This window comes from Leucoraja erinacea, chromosome 8, assembly GCF_028641065.1.
Source record: "Leucoraja erinacea ecotype New England chromosome 8, Leri_hhj_1, whole genome shotgun sequence".
NCBI classification, from domain to species: Eukaryota; Metazoa; Chordata; class Chondrichthyes; order Rajiformes; family Rajidae; genus Leucoraja; species Leucoraja erinaceus.
The window spans coordinates 35377248-35386702 of NC_073384.1; positions in this window are offsets into that span (position 1 = coordinate 35377248).

Here is a 9455-nt window from a genome sequence, read left to right on the forward strand (position 1 = left end):
TCCTTCGCTTTGATACTATCCCTGATTTCCCTTGTTATGCACGGATGTATTACCTTCCCTGATTTATTCTTTTGCCAAACTGGGATGAACAATTTTTGTAGTTCATCCATGCAGTCTTTAAATGTCTTCCATTGCATATCCACCGTCAACCCTTTTAGAATTAATTGCCAGTCAATCTTGGCCAATTCACGTCTCATACCCTCAAAGTTACCTTTCTTTAAGTTCAGAACCATTGTTTCTGAATTAACAATGTCACTCTCCATCCTAATGAAGAACTCAACCATATTATGGTCACTCTTGCCCAAGGGGTCACGTACAACAAGATTGCTAACTAACCCTTCCTCATTACTCAATACCCAGTCTAAAATAGCCTGCTCTCTCGTTGGTTCCTCTACATGTTGATTTAGATAACTATCCCGCATACATTCCAAGAAATCCTCTTCCTCAGCACCCCTGCCAATTTGATTCACCCAATCTATATGTAGATTGAAGTCACCCATTATAACTGTTTTGCCTTTGTCGCACGCATTTCTAATTTCCTGTTTGATACCATCTCCAACTTCACTACTACTGTTAGGTGGCCTGTACACAACACCCACCAGCGTTTTCTGCCCCTTAGTGTTTCGCAGCTCTACCCATACCGATTCCACATCCTCCAAACTAATGTCCTTCCTTTCCATTGCATTAATCTCCTCTCTAATCAGTAACGCTACCCCACCTCCTTTTCCTTTCTCTCTATCCCTCCTGAATATTGAATATCCCTGGATGTTCAGCTCCCAGCCTTGGTCACCCTGGAGCCATGTCTCCGTGATCCCAACTATATCATAGTCATTAATAGCTATCTGCACATTCAACTCATCCACCTTATTACGAATGCTCCTTGCATTGAGACACAAAGCCTTCAGGCTTGTTTTTACAACACTCTTACCCCTTATACAATTATGTTGAAAAGTGGCCCTTTTTGATTTTTGCCCGGGTTTTGTCTGCCTGCCACTTTTCCCTGCAGAGTGTTCGCAGAGCACAGCCCCACTCGCAGAACACAGCCCCTCACTCGCAGAGCATAGCCCCTCGCTCGCAGAACACAGCCCCCTGCTCGCAGTCCGCTTCAGCTTTATGTTCCCCGCCCGTCAGCAGTTGCGGAAGGGGCGTTACCTTCATGGTGACAGACGGATGAGAAGACCAATCTGCTGATCTCATGATTTTTAAACCTTCATAACTTTTGTAATATTCCACCGATCGGAACAAAACTTGGTGCACTTGGAGCAGATGAGAACAGTGAGTAGGGTGGCGAAAAATACTAGCGATATAGGGTACCGTTTTTGTGCAAATTTAAATACAACGCAGGCCGGAAGTGGTCAAGATCAGAGTTTTAGTAATAGTATAATAAGAATCACAGATGCATTTATTAACACCTATAGTACTAGGTAATCATAATAATGCAAAAACCGAAGTCTGTATTACAACCAAAGACAGTCCATAGAAAATCATAATTCCTGAGGTTAGTGTTGTGCCGTGTTCAGGAAATTGCTGGTTGCTGGGAAGAAGCTATTCTTGAACCTGGAGGTCACAGTTTTCAGGTTCCTGAACCCTCCCCAATGGTAGCAGCGAGATGAGAGGATGATCAGGATGGTGCAGGTTTTTGATAATATTGGCTGCCTTTTTGAGGCAGTGCCTCACGTGGATCATTTCGACGGTGGGGAGTTCAGTTCCCATGATGGACTGGGCAGGGTCCACCCCTCTCTGTAATCACGTGCGTTCTTGGATGTTCGAGTTACCGAACTAGGCTATGATGCAACCAGTCAGTTGCTCTCTATCATACACCTGTAGAAGTTTGTTGACTTACCAAATCTCCTCAATCTTCTAAGGAAGTAGAAGCAAAGATGTGCTTTCTTCATGATTGCATAAATGTGCTGAGCCCAGGTCAGATCTTCAGAGGTAAGCCGCCCAGGAATGTGGAGTAGTTGACTTACTCTATCAACGTTCCATCAATGAAGGCAGGTTCATGGATTGCCGGCATTCCCATCTTGAAGTCAACATTCAGCTCCTTGGTCTTGGTGACGTTGAGAGCAAGATTGTTGTTCTGACACTTTTCAATCAAATTACAAATCTCCATCCTGTACTCTGACTCGTCATTACCTATTGGTTATCCAACAACAGTGGTATCGTCAGCATGTTTAAAGATGGTGTTGGAGCTGTGTCTGTCTGCTGAAGACGGGTTCCTTTGATGGCGAGAGGGGAGGGGATTATTGAGCGTACAAGACCAGATGGAGGTGAAATTTGGAATTGGAAGGGCTGATGAAATTGTCTAGCAAATCAGATTAAAGGGAACCTTAAGGCATTAAAAACAAAACAGTAACCAGGGATGGAGTAGGAAATGGAGGGATATGGATTATATACAAACAGAAGAAACATTAGTTTAATTTAGCACCATGGTCGGCATAAACATCATGGGCCGAAGAGCCTGTTCCGATGCTGTGCTGTTCCATGGATCTGAATGTTGTATCACTGGTGGAGGAAATAATTGCTCTGTGCCTGTCCTTTTATCATTTTTAAATCACTTACAAACAATGTAAACACAGATATTTTAATTATACAAATTATGCTTGTAGAACGTAAGAAAAGCTACAGTTGTATGTTTCAATCAATCCTGACCCAGATACACATGCTGGTTTGATGCTTATCCTACATCCCTTTTATATGTGAGGTTATGCAGCACCATGAAAATATTTGAAGGGAATGATTGAATTAAACTGATGGAAAGATACGGCCTTCTTGGGCCCCTGCACCCACTGACAGGACTCCAAGATTCTGACCCGGCGCCTGGGCAGTTATGTCAATGAGGGAAACCCCTTGCTTGGTTATAGTGGCCAATCAGCAATAATGGACATCATTCCCCGAACCCCATCCCTCTCTATGGTCTGTTATAACGAGGGTTTATTGCACTTCATTATACTTTGATGACTCGCCCGCCCAGCAGAACGTGGTCGCACTTAAAGTGCCCGATTTCTGGGTGGCGCAGCCTCATGCATGGTTCGCATACATCGAGGCCCAGTTTGAGCTCCGCTAGATCGTCGTGGATGCGAGTCACGACTTCTTCGTGGAGGGCCGCTGACTCAGGAGACGGCATCACGGTTGTTGTTGTTTCTGCAGAATCCGCCTGCCATTGGCAGGTACAAGGCTATGAAGGCGTTGCTGCCCCGCACCTTTGGGCTCAGCCGCCGCGATCGCGTGGCTCGGCTGCTACATATGGACGGTCTAGGTTATCGTCAGCTGGCGGTTCTCATGAGTGAGTGTTAGCGCTCATGGATGGACATCAGCCTTGCCTATTGTTTGAACAGGTGTTCCTGGAGCAGATGCCCGTTGACATCCAACTGTTTCTCGCTGGGTCTGATTTCACCGACCCCCTGCAGCTCGCTGAACGGGCGGACGAGCTATGGCTTGTCAAACAGCAGGATGGTTGTTCCGTCAGCCAGGTGTCTGTGCCATCGTCACAGCAGCCTCGCTGGGCTGTTCCTCCTCAGGATGATGTCGCTGGCTCGCAGTCCACCGCTGCGGTCCACAGTAAGCGCTAGTGGTGTTATTACCACCAACGCTGGGGTGCAGAGGCCCGTCGATGCCGCACCCCTTGCTCGTTTTCGGGAAATGCCCCGGCCGATCGCCAATAGAAGCTATCGCAGTCGGCCAGAAACATCGCCGCTACATCAGGGATCACCATTCCGGGCTTCGTTTCCTCATGGACACTGGGGTGGAGATCAGCATCATCCCTTCGACTGGCCTCGATACTCGTGCTGGTAGGCATGGCCCCGCCCTGACCGCTGTTAATGGCAGCCCCATTCACTCCTATGGGACTCAGACTGTTTCCATCGTTCTCGATTCTCATCGTTATTCGTGGCCCTTCACAATCGCTGATGTCTCCCAGCCTTTGCTCGGGGCTGGTTTTTTTGTGGGCTTTTCCCCTCATGGTGGAAGTCCGGGGCCAGCATCTCGTTCCTCCAAGCCCCCCCAGCCTGTGGCCTCGCAGCCCGTGGTTTCTCCCGATCCGCAGCTCGGATATGTGTCGGATGTGGGCGGAGCCTATGCCCCGATCCTGCCGGAGTTTCCAGAGATCCTGACCCCGCGGTTGCATTCGGCCGCTACTACGCATGGGATGGTGTATCACATCCTCACTGCTGGCCCTCCACTGCATGCTCGGGCGTGCCGCCTCCCGCCCGACAAGTTACGTTTAGCACGTGAGGAGTTCCAACCGATGGAGGACATGGGGATCGTGCGGAGTTCCTACAGCCCTTGGGCTTTCCCACTTCACGTGGCTCCCAAGTCGTCTGGGGGGTGGCGGCCATGTGGGCATTATCGCTGCCTGAATACCGCCACGACCGCCGATCGCTATTCGGTCCCGCATATCCAGGATTTTACGGCTCATTTGGATGGTGCTACCATATTTTCGAAGGTCGATCTGGTCCGTGGCTACCATCAGATTCCCATCCACCCCGATGATATGCCCAAGACTGCTATCGTTACTTTGGTCTGCTTGATGCCTTTCGGACTTTAAAATGCCATGCAGGCTTTTCCACACCTGATGGACATGGTTGCTCGCGGTTTGAACTTTGTTTTCGTTTATCTCGATGAAATTCCGGTCGTCAGCTGTTATCATCGAGAACACTGTGAGCACCTCTGCGTGCTGTTCCAGCGGCTCCGGGATCACGGGTTAGTCATTAACGCCAAGTGCCAGTTCGGTCTCAGCTCCATCTCCTTCCTGCGTCATCACGTTACCTCACAGGGCACCACACCTCTTCCCGATAAAGTGGAGGCGCTTTGGCAGTTTCCTCGGCCGCTCACTGTCAAGGGTCTGCAGGGGTTCATAGGCATGGTGAACCTTTACCATTGTTTTGTGCTGGCGGCGGCTTGGATCATGCGGCCTTTGTTCCTGTGCCTGACTGGTAAGCCACGGGATCTCATATGGACCGCCGAGCCTGAGGCCACATTGTTGGTGCACCCGTGGGCCGCTGCCCCCACCGCCCTTACCGTGGATGATTCTGATGCTGCTATCGGAGGGGTTCTGGAACAGTTTATCGGTGGTCAATGGCAACCGCTTGCTTTCATCAGCCGGCACCTACGCCCCCCTGAGCGCAATTACAGTGCGTTCGACTGCGAGCTTCTGGTTCTTTATTTGGCGGTCCGACATTTCCGGTATTTCCTGGGGGCAGGACATTTATGGACCATAAGCCTCTCACATTTGCCTTCGCGAAGGTGCCTGATCCCTGGTCCGCTTGTCAGAAGCGGCACCTGGCTTTCGTGTCCGAATTCACTACCGATGTTCGGCACGTGGCCGGCAAGCTGAATCAGGTGGCTGATGTTTTGTCTCGCCCTGCAGTCCATGCTGTGCTGTCCGTCGCCCCGGGGTTGGACTATACTGCACTGGCTGCTGCCCAAAGTGATGGTGACGAGATGCAAGGAAATCATACTGCTGCATCAGGTTTAGTGTTGGCCGATGTGCCGTTCGGCCCGGCAGGGGTGACAGACCTGTGCGATTCTTCCACCAGCCACCTGCCGTTCCAATTGGTTGGCAGCGGCGAGTTTTCACCTCCATTCATGGACTGGCTCATCCTACCATCCGGGCGACTTCTGCATTGGTGGCGGCCAAGTTCGTGTGGCATGGCCTTCGTAAGCAGGTTGCGGCATTGGGCCAGGGTCTGCATTCCTTGCCAGACGTCTCAGAAGCATGTTTGTGAGCCACTTCAGGATTTTGTGGTTCCTCCTCACTGTTCTGCTCGCATTCATGTGGATCTGGTGGATCCTCTGCCGCAATCTCATGGTGCGACTTACCTGCTCATGGTTGTGGATCGTTTCACACGGTGGCCTGAAGCTTTTCCGCTGTCCAACACCTCCGCTGAGAATTGTGCTCGGGCTCTCGCGGCCCACTGGGTGGCGCGTTTCGGCATGCCTGCTAACATTTCTACTGGTGCCCAGTTCACCTCAGCCTTGTGGTCGGCCATGATCAGCTGTATGGTGCCAGCTGCATCATACCACCGCGTATCACCCTCAGGCCAACGGGTTGGTCGAACGTTTCAATCCAATTCAATTCAATTCAATTCAACTTTATTGTCATTGCACAGATACAAGTATGGGTACAACGAAATGCAGTTTAGCGTCTGTTCGTAGTAATAGTGCAATATAGAAATAAAAATACAGAATAACCAAACAATGTGGACGGAGAGACAGAGAAATCTATTGGCGGGACTCCGAGTTCAGCAATGTGATAGTGTTGTTGAAGAAGTTATTCCTCATCCTACTTGTACGAGACCTGAGGCTCCTGTACCGCCTCCCTGATGGGAGGAGGGCAAACAGTCCATGGTTAGGGTGGGAGGGGTCCTTGATGATCTTTCCGGCCCGTCTCAGACACCGTTTTCAGTGGAGGGCATCCATGGCAGGGAGCGGGGCACTGATGATGTACTGAGCGGTTTTCACCATCCGTTGTAGTGCCTTCCCGTCAGCTACGGTGCAACTGGTGTACCATACCGTGAAGCAGGTGGTCAGGATGCTTTCGATGGTACAGCGGTAAAAGTTGGTCAGGATCTGGGGGGACAGGTGAGCTTTCTTGAGCCTCCTCAGGAAGTAAAGGCGCTGCTGCGCCTTTTTGATCAGTTTGGAGGTATTGAGGGACCAGGACAGATCCTCCGAGATGTGTACCCCGAGGAATTTGTAGTTAGAGACGCGCTCCACCTCAATCCCGTTTATATGGATGGGGGTATGTCTGCCCCCTCTGTTCTTCCTGAAGTCAACAATAATTTCCTTCGTCTTCTTGGAGTTGAGGATGAGGTTATTGTTGGCACACCAGGCTGCCAGGTGCTGGACCTCCTCCCTGTAGGCTGACTCGTCGTTGTCACTGATCAGTCCTACCACCGTGGTGTCGTCAGCAAATTTAATGATGGCGTTGGAGCCATTCTTAGGGATGCAGTCATGGGTGAAGAGGGAGTAGAGGAGAGGGCTGAGCTACACAGCCCTTATAGCGGAGGAGGTGAGGTTGTTGACCCTAACAGACTGTGCTCTGTTGGTGAGGAAATCCAGTGTCCAATTGCAGAGGGAGGTGGAGATGCCAAGTCCGCTGAGTTTGGTGATCAAGCTAGCGGGGATGACAGTATTAAAGGCGGAGCTGAAATCGATGAACAGCAACCTGATGTAGGTGTTATTGCTGTCCAGGTGGGTCAGGGCAGAGTGTAGGGCTGCCGATATGGCGTCCTCTGTAGACCTGTTGGTCCGGTAGGCAAACTGATGGGGGTCCAGTGTGGGGGGGAAGCTGGCTTTGAGGTGAGCCAGGATCAGCCGCTCAAAGCACTTTGCAATGACAGGGGTGAGTGCCACTGGGCGGAAGTTGTTGAGACCTCCTGTAGCTGCTTGTTTGGGCACTGGCACAATGGTTGATGTCTTGAGGCAAGTGGGGATGGCACCCTGGGCCAGTGACAGATTGAAAATGTCAGTGAAGACCAGGGATAATTGTCCAGCACATGCCCTGAGCACCCGCCCGGGGATGCCATCGGGGCCGGCAGCTTTGACAATTTTCCACAGACAATTGAACTCGGCGTAAAAGGCGCAGCTCACTGGCCCGGATTGGGTGGACCAATTGCCTTGGGTGTTGCTGGGATTCTCACGGCTCCTAAGGCGGATATGGACACGTCTTCCGCGGAGCTGCTGTATGGTGCGCTGCTGTGGGTGCCTGGGGATTTCCTTCATGCGGCTTGGGGGTTGCCGGAGCCCGCCTCATCTGTGTTGGGGTATTGGCGTGAGAAAGTGGGGGTCCTGGCTCCCGTTCCCACTTCCCGCCATGGGGTCGTCCCTGTGTATGTTCCCCCAGTGCTTAAGGACTGCTCTTTTGTCTTTGTTCGCAGGGATTTGCATCGCACTCCGCTCCAGCGGCCTTATGAAGTGCCTTTCCAGGAGTTGCGGCCTGGTGTCGCGACTTTTGTATTGGATGTCGGGGGTTGTGAGGAGATCGTGTCAGTGGGCCGCCTCAAGCCTGCTCATTTGGATGTCAACAGCCTGGTGGTGGTGGCTCGACCCTGGCGTAGGGGTCATCCGCCGGCCGCGCGCGCCCTGTTCCCGGGTTGCACCTGTTGTGCCTGTTTCCCCTGTTCCGTCTATTCGCTCTGTTCCGCCTGTGGCACTGGTTGTGCCAGTGCCTCCTGTCTCCACTCGGTCTGGTCGGGTCGATCGGACGCCCGCTCGTTTCCTTTCCTCAGGTTCTGGGTGGGGTCCTGTAGCGGCACCTAGTGGTGGGGTGGAGAGGTCAGAACCCTCTTCATTGGTAGGTGTGGTCACGTGACCATGGGGTGTTTTTGCGGGCTTTTGGAGTGTGTCCGTTAGTTAGTCAGCGCTCCTCCCAGCAACAGGTACTATTATTGTTAGTTCTGTAAGGCATGCGAACTTCACGGGTTTTTTATTATCATTTTAAATCATTTTGCTCGACCTGTCTGGCCTCACTACACCTTCATTTATTTTGACTTGGCAACGAAAATTTTCTGACGTTGAATATTTCTGTGAGGCGTGTAATCAACATTGACTAAATACAACAAAGATAAATAGCTGTGATGTTATCATAATGTGAAGCCTTCACCCAAAGTTTGTTGGTATTTTATGAATGCTTGCAATCTAGAATCACACACTTTCTTCCAGTCCGTAAAGTTGCCTTATTAAAATTAAAATATTGTTCAAATTATTACAGCATCCACTTATTGAAATCAAACTAAACCTCATAATACATCAACGCTCTTCCAAACAGAATCTGGAATCTTACAACCCAAAGGTATGAACATTGGATTCTCCAATTTCAAGTATTATCATCCCCTCCCCCTCCTCTCCCCTCATTTTCCCCTGTCCCCCACCCAACGTGGTACACACATATTTCTCCCACCATATCTCCTCCCACCCAGTCACCTTGTTCTCGTCCCCATCTTCCCTGTTTCACTTTCATCCCCTTTACCCAAATCTCCTTCCAACCATATCCCTTCGGCTTTACATTTCACTCATCCCCATCATTCTTTTTTCATCTCCGGCATTTGTCACTTACTCTTCCCAACTGCCAATCACCACCCCCTCCCATCACATATCCACTTATCATTTGCCAGACACTTCCCACCCCTTCTTCTCTTATCCCAGATTACTCCCCCACCCATTCCAATCTGTCTGAGTCCCAACCTAAAACACCACCTGTCCATTCCCTCCACATATGCTGTCTGGCCCTCTGAGTTCCTCCATCACTTTGTGTTTTGCTCGATCTTAGATATTTTTAGGTTTATTTTTAAATACTTGAACGGTAGCAGATGAGTGCTAAGTCACAAAGCAAATTGGTAAGTTAAATACATCACAAAAGGTATAAAATAAGGCAAGCAATTCATTTTATTACGAAATAAGGCAAGCTATTTATTTTTATTTTTGGCCGTGCTATCAATTAACACTTAAAAAAC